Genomic DNA, 19,931 nt, shown 5'->3' with positions numbered 1-19,931 from the left:
GCCATTTACCGATGGCATCTCCGCTTGGGGAGGAACAAAATCTTCGTGGTGATACCAGACAAGACGTTTACCGACGACTTCTGGGGATTCTGATTTTATTAACGAGAGAACAAAAAATAACCAGACATTTACCGATGACTGGGTGAGACTCGATGTTTACCGACATCGAAAGATGATGTTTACCGACATCAAAAAGAATGACCAGACATTTACCGATGACTGGGGTGAGACTCGATGTTTACCGACATCGAAAGATGATGTTTACCGACATCAAAAAGAATGACCAGACATTTACCGATGACTGGGAATGAGAAATTTATTGGGGAGAGACAAACAAATATTTGCAACTGGGAACCAGGTAGGACATTTACAGATGACTCTACTGGGGATTTCTAGCTGGGGAATTATCAGACATTTACTGATGACTGGAAGAAAGACTCGATGTTTACCGACACCGAAACAATGGCGTTTACCGACACCAAAAAAAATGACCAGACATTTACCGATGACTGGGTGAGCCTCGATGTTTACCGACACCGAAACATGATGTTTACCGATATCAAAAGAATGACCAGACATTTACCGATGACTGGGTGGGAACTCGATGTTTACCGACACCGAAACAATGGCGTTTACCGACACCAAACAATAGAACACACGCGGGTGCTGACATGACACTTACTGGTATCACATGAACAATATCTGGGACATGTTGAGGCAAGGCTGAACACTTGCTGGGGGTCTCACTGGGGAGAAACAAGCTTTCTGTCACCATCGGGTGAGGAAATAAACCTCTGCCACCATCGGGTGAGAAAATAAACCTCTGTCACCATCGGGTGAGGAAATAAACCTCTGTCACCATCGGGTGAGGAAATAAACCTCTGTCACCATCGGGTGAGGAAATTTATCTCTGCGGGGATAATCAATTCTGAATGCTGTCGAAGCAACTGTAGCAGACTTGGTGCTGATGTCGAACAAAAATGATCCGCCTCTGCCGGGGGATACGGTCTGATGTGGTTTCGAACACATGAATGCATATGTTTGAATTTTTCTATGGCGTAATGCTCCATATGGGATGGAAATGCTACGCAGTTTGAGGATGCAATGATTTACTATATGCAATGCAATATGATGAGAACTCTGCGGGGAAAATACACAGGACGACTGTGCTGAGGAATCTTCAAGATAAATCCACTGGGGGAACAATACAACTGCCGGGGAACCAACAATACAACTCCACTAGGGGAAGACAAGGCAACTCGCTGGGGAGTAATAAAGCAACTCTGCTAGGAGACAACAACGGTAAACTGCTGGGGATAGCCCAATCAATCCGCAAAAAATTCCGCTTGGGGAAATAAATGCTCCGCTGGGGAAGATAATCCAGGCAACTCTCTGGGGGGTAATAAAGCAACTCTGTTAGGGGAAAACAAAGGTATACTGCTGGGGATAGCCCAATCAATCCACACAAATTCCGCTTGGGGAAATGAAAGCTCCGCTGGGGGAAACTAAACCAGGCAATTCTCTGGGGATAAGGCTCATACAAACCTCAAATAAAACTATGCCTTGGGAAAATGACAGTTACTCTGCCGGGGACGACCCATACAGTTCACGAGTAGAATCAACTCAGCTGGGGATGCAGGTATCGACCTGCTACTGAAACCTGTCCAATCCACTGGTGGGATGAACTCTGCTGGAGAAATATTTCATGAAACCCGCTCCACTCGGGGATCAAGGTCACAACAGCGAGCAAACAGGAAGGAACACCAAGGATACCGGGTTGTAGGTATGAAACGGGTGACCGACCAAAGCGTGAATTGGTTTGAATGCCATAAGTACATCGACCTGATCGTCGGAAACTTCTTCGGTCTGAATACCGGAAAAACATAAGTACATCGACCTGATCGTCGGAAACTTCTTCGGTCTGAATACCAGAAAAAACATAAGTGCATCGACCTGATCGTCGGAAACTTCTTCGGTCTGAATACCGGAAAAAACATAAGTGCATCGACCTGATCATCGGAAACTTCTTCGGTCTGAATACCGGAAAAACATAAGTACATCGACCTGATCGTCGGAAACTTCTTCGGTCTGAATACCGGAAAAACACATAAGTACATCGACCTGATCGTCGGAAACTTCTTCGGTCTGAATACCGGAAAAAACATAAGTACATCGACCTGATCGTCGGAAACTTCTTCGGTCTGAAAACCGGAAAAATTGGCCTGAGCGCCAAAGCGTGAATTGGTTTGTGTTCCAAAACACTCAACATCCTGAAGAGGGCTAGAAAAGCAGTCTTGTTAAAGGATGGACATTCGATTCCATAAGGAACACGAATCTTACTCTGCTGGAGATAACAATCGAGAGATTGACCAAAGAGTGCATGAGACATATTATCTACAGCCGTCAAAACGTAGATAATAACCTCGCATGGAAGATTATCCATAACCGGGTTGTAGGTTGTTAAATGGATAAACGACCGAAAAGAAAGGCATCGGTACCAGGACTAGGTATGCAAAAGATGACCAATCAAAAGAGGATAAAGTTGCTAACTCGGAGCAAATATCCAAAAAGAAGGGGAAAACCCAATGGGGACAATACTGCTTTATCAAGGCAAGTATCCAAAGGGGAAAATAATATCAATACCGCAAACTGGATACTGATAACTGTAAAGAGGGGATTACATCTACCGGTTTGTAGGCAGAAAACCACGGAAAAGCAACCAGTCATCATCGGGATGAGCACAAAGGGTTAACTCCAACAAGGGGAGGAATGTGGGATTTTACAACTACCAGCTGGTGGGTAGAAAACCACAAAGATAGGACTTACAACTACCGGTTCGTAGGTAGAAGCCAACAAAAGTAACCAGTCATCATCGGGATGGGCACAAAGGATTAACTCCACCAAGGGGAGAAAGTGGGATTTTACAACTACCAGCTAGTGGGTAGAAAACCACAAAGATAGGACTTACAACTACCGGTTTGTAGGTAGAGGCCAACAAACAGTCTGCTGAGAGACAGAGTGAGAAAAAGGATTTACAACTACCGGTTAGTGGGTAGAAGACCGTAAGGAAAGGACTTACAGCTACCGGTTCGTAGGTAGAAGCCAACAAACAAAATGAACCACAAAGGTTACCTCTGCTAGGGGGTGAAAGTGGGATTTTACAACTACCAGTTTGTAGGTAGAAAACCACGACAATAGGACTTACAACTACCGGTTTGTAGGTAGAGGCCCACAAATTCCGCTGAGGATAAGATGAATGAGTGCCGGTTAGTGAGCGACTATCCATTTATGCCCCAGGGAAGCACAGGAGACAACCAACAGGAAGCCAATTTAGGATCGATCCAAAAAGGCAGACTGAAACAGGACTCATCCTAATGAGGAAAGAACTCAATAGGGAAAACCCATCCCGTGTAGGGAGGGAACGGAAACAACCGTCATCCACGAGGATGTATCTCAGTGGGGAAATGGCAGGAAAGGATAGACACTTTCTGCTTAAGGGGTTGGCTCTACATGGAGAGATCAGACACACCCACATCTGCTAGGGGAAAATCTACTGGAGAGATCTGTATCAACAAATAGCAGGAGGTAACAATCAACAGATACCCGGCGACAGCTGCAACATGAGTATCTAAATGCTATGATTATGCATGTATGCATTAGGCCTAAAATGTATGATGAATGCTGACAAACAGACATGCTCAACCCACAGGTCCAGGAATCGATCATCCGGAGAGAAAACCAAAGTCACCATAGAGCCAAGAAAATCCACTGGAGGCTGGGACAATAGGGAACAATCATCATCCTGCAGGGGAGGAAGGCCACCAGAGGCTTCCGGAGGGATCGTCGGTCACAACCGGAGAACAGATTTCAACATACTGGCGGACGCGCCACAACAACTCGTGCTGGAAATCAGAGATGCCAAGGAGCAACCAGATCTCTGATGAGGATAGATAGGCATTGAGAAAGCTCATCATGCCAACAACTCCGCTCGGGGATCTATCTGAGGACATGATGGAGCACTGGGATGTCAATCCACGAAATACTGAATCTTCAAAGAAAAGCAACTATGCTGGGGGAGAGAGGAAGACTGCTCTGCTGGAGAGGCGACAGTTGAAGTCTTCAGTAAACACTCTGCTTGGGGAACTGCCCCACAAAAGTATTTCAACAGCAACTTTGCTGGGAATGCCCCACGGTAGGGCTCAAACAGCACTCTACTGGGGATGCCCCACAATAGAGCTAACAGGGATTTGGAGGAAGAATCTGTACTGCCGGGAACATGAAGATGAACAAATTCAAACAACACTGCATCGGGCAAATTCGCTGAGGAGAGACCATACGAGGTTCTGCAGGACAAAGATACAGTCATGCTCGAGATACGAACAATTGTCTTACCTGTTGGTAATCATACCACCCTCGGGAGAGCACTGCGGATCTCCTAAGTGTCCTTCCATCATTGTGAACGTTCACTTTGCTTAAGAACAATTTTTTTGAAAAATTTGTTTATTTTGAAAACAATGATACTTTATCAATGAAAACATGCAAAACATTTGTTGAGTTGAAACAAATAAGAGTGCAAACAATTTGGATAAAAGCTCAAATTGATGTAATGGAATGGTAGTCTGCAAAGGGCGAGACTCCATAGATCTGTACAAGTTTGAAATCGGTGATATATATTGGAGAGGGCTACATTGAACATAATGACCTTTCCTCTACCATTCTGAATTTTCGATGTATTCAAAGCTTCAGTCGACGACGGATCGAGAATCCCTGACGGATGACAGATGTACAGCACAGTCTTGTCAAGATGCAGTTACTTGCCAAATCCCTAATTTTTGCCTAGATTGCCCCCAGTGTGAGGTGTTCAATCTAGCGGGATGCAAATTCTTTTTTTCAATGTCTCTAACTTTTGCCTGGATCGCCCTTTCGGGTTTTCAATCCACCGAGACGCTCTTTTTTGCCTAAGTCGCCCTTTGGGGTGTTCGACTTAGCGAGCTGTTTTGCTTTTTTTGTTTAGGCGAAGTATTTCTTGACTGCATCAGAATTCACAGGACGAGTGAACTTCTTCATCCATTGCTGTAAGTGTCAAAACATTGCCTGAAGAGGCTGGACGTTCATAACTTGGAGTCCACTTGCCCCTGGAATCGGGCACGAAAGACAAGACCTTCTTGAGCACAAGGTCATCTTCTCAGAACTCGAGACTTGACCTTCTTGTCGAATGCTTTTTCACTCTCTGCTGATATGACTGACCATGATACATGACAGTTGATCTCTTCTTCTTGATCGAATTCAGCATCAGTCAACTTGGGACTTTGAGGGTGCTATTTCTCTTTTGTTTTTTTCTTTCTTTTTCTTTCTTTTGATTTGGATTTCTTTTGATTTGGATTTCTTTTGATTTTGCACCCTCTCTTTCTTTTTTCTTTCTCTTCTTTTTTTTTTTGATAATGCCCCAGTTGGCTGTTCTGCTGATTCTCGAGATGCAGCTGAGTGATCTTCTTTTCTTGCTCAAGAAGTCGGGAAATCTCGTCAGGAATCCCTTCAACATCATCTTCGTCCGCTTCGAATACAGGGAATTCAAAATTGGGAGATGACGTCCGATCATTATGTTCAATGGGTTTGAGAAACAACCTGCATAAAGATTTTGATATGAAAAGCTCTTTGAAAAACAAACAAGACAATCGTTATGCAGATGAAAAGATTGCTTTTATTCTTGTTTTTTAAAGGGTTTTTTGTGATCACCAATTTCATGTAAAAAGCGAAAAGGGAAAACAAATGGAAAAACAAATGTTTAACATGAATTTATTTGAATGAAAATATCATTGCACAAAATGTTGCCAACAATGTCATCACTTCTCCTTTTGGCATGGGAGAAGGGTTTTTAAACAAAGTGATTGTTACTCTGACTTATGAACAACTGTAGGAACGCCCACAGTGACCCAATTGTGACAGACACCACCAGGAATGATGAAATTGTTCAAGTTCTCTGCGTCCTCTTCCAAGATAGCAGCATCCTCTTCTTCAGGTTGACCGTCATGGATGAATCCTCCACTTGCAAACAAACCTTGCTCCTTAAGTGCCTCAGAACAGCAGCCAATGCCAGCCCGGGATTGGTTAACCAGGAATAAATCCATCAACAGCACTAAGTCTGGCAAAATCTCCCTCGAGTTCACAATTCTCTTGCTCAGGATGATCCATCAATCTGGCAGAGTCAGCTCTGGTATAATACCGGCAAAGTGCGTCTTCAAAATAAATGAAGATCGCAGGGTCAGACCACAGGACGGGAGACCGGAACAAAACACCCGCTGATGCAAATGATGCATGAAGTGTTTATGCATATGCTTGTTTTTATTTCAAAGGAACTCGAGGGTTTTATTTGCAAACTTTGAAATATTTAGCATTTTGATCATATATGAGAATATCTCATCAGATATATCAGGTGAAAAAATTTTCCCGGTTTTTTCATGTTTTGAAAATTTTTGCAAATAAACTCCTTTGAGTTCCTTGAAAATTTTCTTTTTTCTGATGATATGGATGCAGATGAATGTATGAATGCATGAATGCAACAAACACACTCAAGGATCACGCAAAGCACGCCAAACAAAGGTCGTGGGAAAGCTCATTGTATCCCTAATATCAATCATCCATTTTGGTGGATTTAGGTTTTCACCTTATCGACACCCAAGTTCCATTGATATTAACGGTACATGAACCAGCTCAAACATCCTTAATATCAACCAGCCGCTTTGGTGGATTTTAGGTTTTACCCCTGATCCGGGATCCATTGATATTAACAATGTTTGAACGACTCAACCACGAATCATGGGTTTGTTGAGAGTCACGAGCATGGAGTCTCGGTTAGGAACCACCCAAAGGGAGTGTACTAGGGTTTAAACCTGCCAGACATGTTCTACCAGAGGTTCCCATAATCATCGTTCCATCTTTTGAATATTATCGGAGGAACGAATACTCGTATTCCAAGAATATTCTCAAGAGAAACTCTTATGAGTGTAGTATCGCGTAACAATCGTATCAGAACTGACATCTGAACGACCTCCGCACTACGGTCCTAAAAAATAGGCCAAGATGGGTTTGGTAAACTAAGGTCCTTGGCTTCTGCGGCACATGATTGAAAGAATAATGCCTAACCACAAATAACTTGTGTGACATTATTAGTTCAACATGACCTCCACCAAGTGAATGGACTCGCAAGTCAACTGGCTAAGGAATACTCCACACCAGTCGACAAGACTATGCCATTCTCCTATCCTAGAGTGCACTCGAGTTCGGGTATAGAACTCATCTCACAAAGGAAAATAGACAACCAGCCAGGCAAAATGAATAATGAATATGAATGCAAACATTAATGCACACAATCAATGCAATCAATAAATGAAATGAACAAATAATGAAAGCAATAAAATACGTACAGCAATAGCAACCAAAACCCTAATCCTAGAGAGCGCTAGGAGAGACTCGCTCAGGGAAGATGGACCAGCATAGGTCAACTTCTCTATATCCCCAGCAGAGTCGCCAGCTGTCGCATTACGCGAAAAACCGGCGGGAAAAGAAGAAACAACAGAGCCGCCACCGTGCGTTATTTATCCCAAAAGAGGGAAAGGAAACGCTCAGAGTAAACCTAGGAAAGAACATGGTCTCGCGACCAAAGAGGATGGGTTCGGGAGTCGGTTATGCGAAGGGAAGGTATTAGCACCCCTACACATCCGTAGTACTCTACGGGATCCACGCACACAAGGAAGGAATATTGGTTGCTAAACACTGCTCAAACACACACACACACTGGCTGAAAGAGACACAAGAAACTGACTGAAACTGACTCGGCAGGACATCGTATCCTGGGCCTACTTAGTCTATCAGGCATAGACATCAGAGTCGAAGTAGTTCGGACTGGGGAGACGACACATGCTCGCTAGGATGTCGCATCCTATGCATACGTATCTTCTCGGACGAGAGAAGAATCAGAGCATTCGTAGCTTGGCTGACACGCACACAAACAAACAAAGGCAAAGGCAAACGTGGAGCCTGAATGCCAATCGTTGGACTTACATCAGCATCCGAACCAAAACACACAAAAGGAGGCAAACATGGAGCCCGAATGCCAATCACTGGACTTACATCAGCATCCGAACCAAAACACACGCAAGGGTGGTTAAGACACAAAAGGTTGAAAAAGAAAAAGGGCGCCCGGAGAGATCAGCTCAATCTCCTGCCTACATACTTCATCTGGTGTGAAGATCAGGGCGATGTAGTTCCCCTACGCAGGGACAAGGATCTAGCCTAACCAGATAACAGAGGGAGACACAACTCTAGGGAGACTACGACTCGAGCCTAGATGTTGTCATGCAAAGTCAACCCTAAGTTAAGGTTTCTAGCTAAATGGCATGAGGGCCAAACTATCCTAGACACGGCTTGCACAGGAAGCAAGGGTCTCGATTGCAACGAGGGCAAGAGAAAGGGGAGGTCTCAATCGCAACGAGGGCGAGAGAAAAGGGATATCTCAATCACAACGAGGGTGAGAGAAAAGAATTAGTGTTAGTGGTTAGTCAAACTCGACAAGACATCGCATCTCGTGCCTACGTATCTCATCTGAACATGAGAATCAGAGTTGCCGTAGTTCGGCTACGGAGGGACGAAGGTCTCTATTGCAACTAGGGCAAGAGAAAGGGAAAGTCTCGATCGCAACGAGGGCGAGAGAAAGGAAAAGGCTCGATCGCAACGAGGGCGAGAGAAAGGATCGCAACGAGGGCGAAAGCAAACAAGGATTACTCTAAACTAAACCTAACTTGCACAGGAAGCAAGTCAAAGCTAGCCTAAGAAGCAAAGCAATCACAATCACAGATAGCACACACTATATACATACAAGAGGCTCACACAAGGGTTAGGCACTGAGGCCAACTGGAGTAGGGTCAAAGGTTTGCTCTTAACCTTGCCATTGAGAGGCTAAGGTGAAGCAGATGAAAGGAGATGAGGGGTGTGCCTCATTGCTCTTATCCCTGATCAGGGAGAGCATATCAGAAAGTGTGGGAGCTCAGAAAGATGGAGCTCTTTCCACATTATTGACTCGATAGATCTTTGGGTTTTTATCTCAATGCTACAACCATGTAATGGGAGCAAGGAGAGGACTCACTGAATAGTAGGGGATAGGCTACTTATCCCTTTGATCTACCAATTGCCTTACTTGAAGGACTTTTCCTGCTTGGGACAAAATTAAACACACACAAGCATTGCCTCTTAAGGAGGACTTCAGACAGTTTGCCCGGCCAAATAACAGGCCGGGTCTCCAGACTACATGAAGAAAGAGGGATTATACCTCAAAGCAAATTGCTAAATAGCAAAGCAAAGCAAGTTCAAAGAACTTAAGCAACTAATGGTACCTGAAATAGTCAAACTAATCAGTACACAGTTCAATAGTTTAAATCAAAAGGAAATGAATCAAACAGTTAAATCAGAGGGACCAATGTGCAAAGCACAAGACTCAAGCTATATGAGTCATATCACCTACAAAACAAAGGTTAGCACATGATATGTAATCAAACTCAATCAAATTTGTATGGTTCCTTTGAAGCATTGATGCTTAACCTGAAACATAAACTCAATCATAAGCCCAAAAGACCACTAGGACAAGCCTAGGGTCAAAAACAAAAGGGAAAGTCAAAACAGCAAACAAATAGTCAACCAAAGTCAAGTTCAAGCATTTAAGAAGCAAACACAATTGGTTTCAAGCTCATATTATGCATCATTGTCATTTCATAGACCAAAGAAGTCAAAACATGGCAAAAGGGAGCACAAAGAGGTCAACAGCAAGACTTGGCTCAAACTCAAACATAATCAATTCCAAAAATCATGAAATAATTCATACTCAATCACAATCCATAACATAGCATGCATATGAAATTTCAGCTCAATTGGATCGTGGGAAGATAGTCAATTAAAATCAGGAAGTCAACACAATTTCAAGTGTGCACAAAGAAGTCAACAAAACATGTGTCATCTTCAAAAAATCATAACTAAATGAAAACAGATGAGAAATGAATGGGATTAACACCAATGCAAAGCTCAAGATGTCTAGTATTCACATGTGAAATTTCATGATCATACAGTAAGATATGAGAATTTCCCAAATGAAATGGCAAGGTGTGTCACACCAAGTCAACAATTGACTAGGCAGGGAAGAAAAATCTCAAACAATTAAGAAATGGCTCAATTAAATCCAGGAAAATTCACACATCAACTAGACATATAAGAGATGGCTCATGCAAAATTTCACATTAATTGAAGGTCAGGAAGCATGTCAACAAAAATCATGAACTTGCATAACATTGGTGTGACACAAATTGTCACACCCTACTTCAAAAATTTGTATCTCACAAACCACATATGATAAATGCACAAACTTTACATCAAAATGAACATGAATGAGTGTAGAATAACCACAAAAAATTTCAGGGTCATTGGATGCATCATCATTATTTCACAAAAGAATTGGCAAAGGGTACATAATAATGACACATGAACAAAACCCTAATACCATTAAAAATTCGACCAACCAAAAATTCAGCAAAAATCATGATAAAATACTAGACATCAAGATGAACACAATGCTGAAATTTTCATGAATTTTGGATTAACAATGAATGAGATGTGATTTTTGTAAAATTGTGTAACAAAAATGAAATAATTATTGAACAATTAAAATGAATTAATTTAAATAAAAGGAGCCAATGGCATTATGGTAATTCGTGGGGAAATTAAATGAAACGGTGAGTTTGGTCATCCTGCGTGGCGCTCGGTCATTGGGCAAGGTAATGGAACAGTATACATTTCATGCAAAAACACGATATGCAGCAGCCAAACGCAGAACACAGTTTCCAGACTTCTGGGATAAAACATTTTAGGGTTTGTAACAGTACCCGGGTTCGTGTACAGTAACGGTGTTCATCACCAAGAACCACTCATGATCAAACTTTCCAGAAAATAAAATCGAGCATATCAATATGATCAGCAATCAACACACAACACAAATATGACATCCATTTTCACTAACTCATCTTGAACAAAGCAAATCGAGCAAAAACTCATTTGAGCATAAAAAATGAAATCCAGATTTCTCACTCAATGCATAACCATTTCACACGATTTAAACTTCATAATGATCAGAAAAACAAGACCTATCTAAAACATGGCACGATTTTGGGAATAGTGTGATTCGAAAACTTACTCAATCTGCAAGACAGTGATGCTACCGATGTTGTTTGGTCTCGACAGGCTGAAACAGATGTTCACTGGAGTTGGCTTTGATGAATGAACACTGAGTTTTAGCTCAACAATCTCTAAAAGGGCTCCATTCGAGATATGCCATGGAAGGAGCTTTGGATGAAACAGAGCTGGGTTTGCTGTTCCAGCTGGTTATTGTTGCTTGCAAAGGCCTAGCAGAGGTTGATGGATGATGGTAAAACCAAACACACTCGGATTCTTGGAGATTTCTTAGCAGAAAGTTCAAAGGAAGAAAAATGAAAATCCTTGAAAGAGAGAGAACTTTTTCGTTTTTCTGTGTGGCTGCCAGCTCTAGGGTTGGAAATGGACAGAAAATATGTATATATACTTCTGTTTAACATTGCTAATGAAAGTGCTAAGCATGCTTAACTAAAATGAAGCCAAATTGCATTTTGCTAATTTTTGACATATGCACATGGAGGGTGTAAAGGTCTGCACGAATTGGGCCTTTGAGCATGCTTCAAATATCAATTAAAACCAATCCCAAATGGCCAAATTGCTTAAAACTTGCTAAATTAAAAAGTCAACTTTTTTCACACTTGAAATGAATAAAGTCAAGTCAAAAAATGCCATTTTGCATGGTAAGGTTTTGGTAAAAGATGAATGCATTTTTGGAAAGAGGGGAACAAATGGAGCTTGTAGGAAAAAACCCCATCAAATTTGGCCAAAGGGTTCATGAGATATGGCTTGTTGAAGTTCAAAAATTTTTGAAATTGAATTGATCATATCTTGCTAACCATACATGGGATTTGAGAGTTCTTGGACTTTTTGAAAATGGGAGAACAAGATCTTCAACTTTCATGTTGGGAAAAAATTCATTTGAAGCTTGTATCATGATGCAAGTTGAGGATCAAGAAGTTTCCATTTTTGGCAGTTAAAATTACAGGTCCAGTTTCTATTTTTGGAAATTTCCTGATTGGCTTCAAATTCTTCAATGATGTTGTTTGCCATGATATATGAGACCTATTGGGACATGAATAAGCTCTTTCAAACCATTTCCATCCATCAAAACCATAAAATCAACCACAGTTGACCAACTTTGACTTTCTAGGGTTTCTGACTGTCTGTGCATGAACTGATGGCTTCTGAACATCCAACCCTTGACTTAAACACTTCAAATGGACCTCCAAGTCATGTGAACTTGTTGGACAAACCCTAGGGCCTTGGCTCTTTGAGAAACACCCTTGCTTGATTGGTTGACTGATCTCCTGATCAGTTTGACCTAATTCTTGGCTTGCTTGCTCTTGAGGCAACTGGGGACAATGCAATGCTATGCAATGTATCATGATATGCTATGACCTAATATGAGATGGTGTGTACAATGATAGGTGCAAATTTGAGGTGCTACACACGGATTTGGGGAAGAGATGAAGATGAACACTGTAGCTTAGAAACCCTAAATTCATTTTCCCAGATTTTCCTGTTCACGTGTTTGGCTTTTTCGTTGCATGCTGATACTGTTTGATTTCCCATGTCCAATGGTTGTCCGCCACGCCTATGAACGCTACGCAGCGTTTCATTAAAAAGTCTCCATTATTACCAAAATGCCATCCCCGGTTTTATTAATTCAATTAAAATCATTTCATTTCAATTTTTATTTCACTTTGTTACACAATCTTACAAAAATTATAACTCATCCATTTTAAATCCAAATTCCATGAAAATTTTTGCATTGTGTTCTGCTTGATCTCTACTTTTTTATCATGATTTTTGCTGATTTTTTGGATGAGTAGATTTTTAATGGCATTAGGGTTTTGCTCATGTATGAATATTTTGTACCTTTTACCAATTCAATTGTGAAATGATGATACATTATCCAATGGCCCTGAATTTTTTTGTGCATAAACTAGACTCATCCATGGTGATTTTGGTATAGAGTTTGTGAATTTATCTTATCTGGATTGTGAGTTATGAATTTTTGAATTAGGGTGTAATTTGTGTCACACCATTGATGTGCAACTTCATGATTTTTGATAATATGCTTCTTGACCTCAAATTGATCTGAATTTTTGCATGAACCTACTCTTGGATGTCTAGTTTACATGTGAATTTTCTTGGAATTATTTGTGGCATTTCCCAATTGTTTGAGATTTTCTCCCCTGTTTGACCAAAATGTTGACTTTTGTGATACATGTTGCCATTTCATTTGTGAAATTCTCATACTTTATTGGATGAATTTGAAATTTGACATGTGATTACTAGACATCTTAAGCTTTGCCATGGTGTTGATCCCATTCATTTCTTATATGTTATCACTGAGTTATGAATTTTTGAAGTTGATGCATGTTTGGTTGACTTCTTTGAGCATGCTTGAAATTGTTTTGACTTTCTGATTTTCATTGACTATCTTCCCATGATCCAATTGAGCTGAAATTTTATATGCATGTCATGTTATGGATTATGTTTGATCATGATTTATTTGATGATTTTTGGAATTGTTTATGGTTGGTTTTGAGTTAAGTCTTGCTGTTGACTTCTATGAGCTTTCATTTGCCATGCTTTAACTTCTTTTATTTATGAAATGATGATGATGCATGATATGAACATGAAACCAATTGAGTTTGCTTCTTAAATGTTTGAATTTGACTTTGATTGGATATCACTTGCTGTTTTGACTTTCTCATTCTCTTTTGACCCTAGGCTTGTCCTAGGGATTAAGCGAATGACTGCGTTCTGAGTTAGTTCTGAATCTCATCTCATGTCGGTGACTGGAAACTTTCAGAAGGGTAGGAAATAGTCCAATCACCTTTTTCAGAAGGCTGATCATCTGGAGGATCTTGAAGATGAGCGAGTCATAGCAGAATTGGAACCCAATAGAAATCCATCTCACATTGCCATTAGATTAATTTCTGTTTTTATCTTTTGTGCGATTACCTCTTTCCAGGGATTGCTTCCTGATGTAAATGCCTATTCAGAGGCCATTCAATCAATAAAATCATGTTATTCAGTATATCTCTGTTTTCATTTTCATTTTACTGTTTTGTTTGCAAAAATGACGTCCGAATTTTTGATAAACATTGCATCATGACACATAAGGGCTTTACAGGTACATGCTTAATAAACATTTAACATTGTTGTAAATTTTTAAGTGCTTTGGATCGTCTATTCAGAACCGGTACACTCGGGGCGTTTCCTTAAGATTCCCAGCAGGTTCTCACTACTGTACTCCCCAAGCGGTTGTTTCAGACTATACACTCCCTAGTAGAGTTAACAGTGCCAGACTGTATATCCCCAGCGAAGTTAACAGTACCAGACTGTAGCTTCCCAGCAGAAGCAGCTGTTCCTCAGAGTTCGATGCCAGATCAATGTTTTCAATCCCAGATCGGTGATCTCTTTCCTGGAAGCATAACCTCGGTACCGTATCGGTGTTTGCCTCCCCCTGCTGAGTCATCTCCCGTAGATTATGGTTGCCAGAACCACTTTTGATTCCCCAACAACAGTTTTACAGCGCCGTTCTCTCCCCAGTCAGAGCCTCGGTATCTCGCCATTACTAGAACACCGCGCGGCTGGTCATCTCCCCACATAGTTCATTATGCTGTGCATCTCCAACAGTAGTGCCAGGGTCCGGAAGATTATAATCGTTTCCCCAACGGGATTCCTTGCTTCAGCTTGGCATTTTCCCCAGTATTTCGCATCCCTGCATGTAGAATCATATTGCATTGCATCCTCCCAAATCGCGTAGCATTTCCGTTTTCGCGGAGCATTACGCCATCGTAAAATTCAAACATACGCATGCAAGCATAAAACATTCTCGGTATTCCAAGTGACAAGCCAGAAGTTTGTTTCCAGTGCTCAGACTGAAGTTTGTTCATGACTTATTATCCCCAAGCGGATCGGGTTTTGGAGAAAATCATCCCCAGTAGAGATAAGAATGGGTTGCCTCCCCTAGCAGGGTAATCTCCAAGCGGTTCAGATTCGATGGAGTGTATCCTCAGCAAGGTTTGTCTTTCCCCAGCAGGGTGGAAGTTGACGTGATTATAGGATCCTCAGCACAGTTCCTGGAGTTCCCCGGTGTTGTCTCTGGAGGAGACGTGTGTTTATGCATTCATCATTTAGATAAGCATAGCATATTGCATTATTAGTGCATAGCATTTCCATGATCATGGGGCATTGTGTAAAACAAAAAACTCATGCATCAACATTGCAAACATATCCATTAGCCCTAGGCCGTGGTGACCAGCCGAGATTGGGTTGTTGGAAAGAGTTTAGCATCGCACCATTGGATCGGCTTCAGAATTGGGTTCATCAGCATGGTTGAGAAGTTGATGTTTTCCCAGCAAGTGACTCCTTAGTCGAGTGGGTATCCCCAACAGTGTTACTCCCCAATTGTTAGCAACTTGCCAACTTGGGTCTGTTTCCCTAGCGGATGTGGGTGTGTCTGATCTCTCCATGTAGAGTCTACCCCTTAAGCAGAAAGTGTCTACCATTTCCTTCTGCGCTCCCCACTGAGTTATATCCTCGTGGATGACGGTTGTTTCCGTTCCCTCCCTAACGGGATGGGTTTTCCCTATTGAGTTCTTTCCTCATTAGGATGAGTCCTGTTTCAGTCTGCCTTTTTGGATCGATCCTAAATTGGCTTCCTGTTGGCTGTCTCCCGTGCTTCCCTGGGGCATAAATGAATGGTTGCTCACTAACCGACACTCATTCATCTCATCCTTAGCGGAATTTTTGGCTTCTACCTACAAACCGGTAGTTGTAAGTCCTATCTTTGTGGTTTTCTACTAGTTGGTAGTTGTAAAATCCCACTTTCATCCCTAGCAGAGTTAACCCTTTGTGCTCATCCTGGTCGATGACTGGTTGCTTTTCTGTGGTTTTCTGCCTACAAACCGGTAGATGTAATCCCCTCTTTGTGGTATTGATAGTCTTATCCCCTTTGGATACTTGCCTTGATCAAGCAGTATTATCCCCATTGGGTCTTCCCCTTTCTTTTGGGTATTTGCTCCAAGTCAGCAACTTTATCCTCTTTTGATTGGTCGTCTTTGGCATGCGTGCCGGCTCACGTATCACTGTTTTGTTATCTTCGCCGATGATGATAGACATGAAGAATTTTCCGGTGTTCAGACCGAGGCGGTATTCAGACCGAAGTGGCATTCAGGCCAATTTTCCGGTATCCAGACCGAAGTGGCATTCAGGCCAATTCCCGGTATCCAGACCGAAGTGGCATTCAGGCCAATTCCCGGTATCCAGACCGAAGTGGTATTCAGGCCAATTCCCGGTATCCAGACCGAAGTGGCATTCAGGCCAATTTTCCCGGTATCCAGACCGAAGTGGCATTCAGGCCAATTCCCGGTATCCAGACCGAAGTGGTGTTCAGACCAGTTCCCGGTATCCAGACCGAAGTGGCATTCAGGCCAGTTTTCCCGGTATCCAGACCGAAGTGGCATTCAGGCCAATTCCCGGTATCCAGACCGAAGTGGCATTCAGGCCAGTTTTCCCGGTATCCAGACCGAAGTGGCATTCAGGCCAGTTTTCCCGGTATCCAGACCGAAGTGGCATTCAGGCCAGTTTTCCCGGTATCCAGACCGAGGTGGCATTCAGGCCAGGTCCCGGTATCCAGACCGAAGTGGCATTCAAGCCAGTCTTTTCCGATTTTCAGATCGAAGAAGTTTCCGACGATCAAGTCGAAGTACTTGTGGCATTCAGGCCAGTTTTCCGATTTCCAGATCGAAGTGGTGTTCAGACCAGATTTCCGGTGATCAGACCAACATTGATACTCTCATATTCCTATGCTTAGTGTTCAGACTAATGTGCGGCGTTCAGGCCATGGGTATTCCTGTGTTACCATTCATTTTGGTATTCAGGTCAACTTCCTGTTTCGGTACTCAGACCGATTTTCACCGTGCCAGATGGATTCTTCTTTTGAGATTGCTTCTTTGCCGATTCAGACAGGCATTGTTAATTTTTTCACAGGGATTCAGGATCAAAATCCGGATCTTCTTAGTATTTAACCATCTCCCACTATGATCATATGAAGAATATCCTGCTTCATATTCTCTAGTTGAAGACGTTTAAATAGGGGCAACTGTCATACCCCGATTTTGGTCCTGAATTTTTGATGTTTGTTTGACATGCTTGGCCTAGTTTTGCTTTGGTTTCATATGAGGATTGGTTTTGATTCAAAGTCATGGTGTTGTGATTGTGGATACATCTATGTTCTGGATCATCTGAACAACCAAGGTTTCTTGTGTTTCAAGCCACTTTCTAGTCATGTTTTTTTTGGTTCATGGATACTATGCCAAAACCCCAACCTTATGGTCTTATTTCATGGTTTTGTTCATACACATTATCAATCAAGTTATTCAAGTCATGACTAAACCAATTGTGAAAACCACCGTCAAACCATTTTGTTAATCCATTTCAATTTATTTCAATTTTAAACCATTACATTTGATTCCATACAAAATTACACAAAAATTGACACTTTGACCAATTGTTGACTTTGGTCAACAGTTGACTTTTTGGTCAACTTTGACCAAAGTCAACTTGAATTCTTTTCTATCCTAAACCACCAATTGTCCAATCCTAGTCCTAATCCCATTTTACAACTCCATCTTGATCTTGTTTTGGCCATTTGCACAGGATCTTCAATGCCATCATGCCATGAACTAGGAGCCATAAACTACACACGTGAAGCATAAGCTAGTGCAACCAGCTTCATGCAATGTACCTGCTGCCAAACCAATTGAATGTCATAACCAAGTTGCAAAAAAAAAAAAACATAAACCTGTGTCAAATTTAAACCAAACAAGGAGACAGTGCCATAAAATCAACCTGCATTGAGCCAGATGCAAACCACTTACAACACACCAACCACGTAGCTAATCTTGCATCATGGCCCTACTCAAACATTGCAGCTAACACCCTACAAAAATCTTGCCAAGTCTGCAGTGCCTGCAGCAGACCATAACCACATGACAAGGCCATACCGTTTCCAAGCCATTTGTGTTCAAAACCTACAAAGCCAATCATTCACATGTTCAAGAAAAAAAACAGTACACAATGTAATAGGTCACTCCTCAATCATACATCATGAACTACACATGGTCAAAATGGCTACACAATGCACTTCAAGGCCAAGGCTCCATGCTTTAACCAAGACAAAGGCTGCAATGAACCTGAAAGGATCAACAATACAAACTCCATCATTGAACGGTGACGAACACTCAACAAACCACCACAAATCCTGCTATACCAACCTGAATTCTTAACCTGCACCATTTTCCAAGGGTTGGAACACCAGCACATGACCTGTAAATCCATTCCTAACACAAAGCCCTGCATAATAATTCAGATCTACAGTTAACCAGCCGTTAATTCACTTAACATAAATTTATGGAAAGTTGTTTTAACATAACTCAACTAACAATTTAGCAAATTCAATCCAGCAAGACAGGGTCAGTTCAAGCTGAGAAGAAACTTCTTCTGAAGTTTATTTCCATGAGGAAGCACGACAATATCAATGCTTGTTGGTCTTCTCGCATCAGTTGGAAACAGTAAGGTTATAATTCTTGACGAGCCTGCAAGTGGAAGGGATCCATATTCAATGCAATTGACTTGGCAGTTAATAAAAAAATCAAGAAGGACAGAATAATTTTGCTTACAACACATTCCATGGACGAAGCAGATGAACTAGGTGACCGGATAGCTATCATGGCCGATGGTTCTCTGAAATGCTGTGGAAGCTTCCTTTTCTTGAAGCATCATTATGGAGTTGGTTACGCTTTAACTCTCGGCAACCCAAGCTCATATAAATTTCCCAATTCAGAAAAGGCATATGCTGATGCAGTGAAAGCAGCAGGGCCAACTTTGGGACTTGCTCTACTTTCAACGAGTGAATATTTGATGGCTAGCTTTAATGAGTCCTACCAATCTAGGTTTGGGGCAATTGCGATGAATGGCCAAAACACTGATGGAAGCTTAGGCTACACTATATTACACAACTTTTCTTGTCAGCATGCTGCTCCCACCTTTATCAATTTGATGAATTCGGCAATTCTTAGGCTTGCTACTCATGACATGAATGCCACAATTCAGACACGCAACCACCCTCTACCAAAGCCCGAAGCAACACGGAAACCTGCATTTTCACAACAGAAGCAAAAATCAACGGCAGGTCGTGACATCTAAACCAATGCATCATCATAGCTACTAACATACCTGCTGTTAACAGCACCCATTCTGCAGCAAACTATCCTGCACTTCCATTCATCCACACACCAGTCAGTAGCGGCAAGGGTGCAGGGGTATTGGCATCACATCCAAATAACAGCATCAGGTCCCTAACATTTATGGTCTCAATCATGTTACCTACCTCATCGAGCAGAATAAAGCTCAGCTTGTCGTGATTGCCCATGACGTTGATCCAATTGAATTGGTTGTCTGGCTTCCAGCTTTGTGCAGGAAGATGGAATTTCCTTACTGTATTGTTAAGGGCAAGGCTCGCCTTGGAACTGTTGTCCATAAGAAAACTGCAGCTGTTTTGTGCTTGACAACGGTTAAAAATGAAGATAAAACGGAGTTTAGCAGGGTCCTTGAAGCAATCAAGGCTAACTTCAGTGACAAGTATGAAGAGTACAGGAAGAAGTGGGGTGGTGGAATCATAGGTTCCAAATCCCAAGTCAAAACCGGGATATAGCAGAAGC

General features: G+C 41.9%; 1 long non-coding RNA gene across 1 annotated transcript; it reads right to left on the bottom strand.

Moving 5' to 3' along the window:
• Positions 1-17,797: 17,797 nt before the first annotated feature.
• Positions 17,798-18,564, bottom strand: LOC127121153 (uncharacterized). The gene is made up of 3 exons (XR_007803330.1): positions 18,486-18,564; positions 18,061-18,404; positions 17,798-17,959 (listed from the first exon to the last, which is right to left on the bottom strand). It is a non-coding gene; the product is annotated as an uncharacterized LOC127121153 (long non-coding RNA).
• Positions 18,565-19,931: the final 1,367 nt, after the last annotated feature.

Source organism: Lathyrus oleraceus, chromosome 2 (assembly GCF_024323335.1).
Source record: "Lathyrus oleraceus cultivar Zhongwan6 chromosome 2, CAAS_Psat_ZW6_1.0, whole genome shotgun sequence".
In the NCBI taxonomy this organism is placed as follows: domain Eukaryota; kingdom Viridiplantae; phylum Streptophyta; class Magnoliopsida; order Fabales; family Fabaceae; genus Lathyrus; species Lathyrus oleraceus.
Note: the sequence above shows the minus strand (reverse complement) of the source record. Positions and strands in the feature narration are given on the sequence as shown.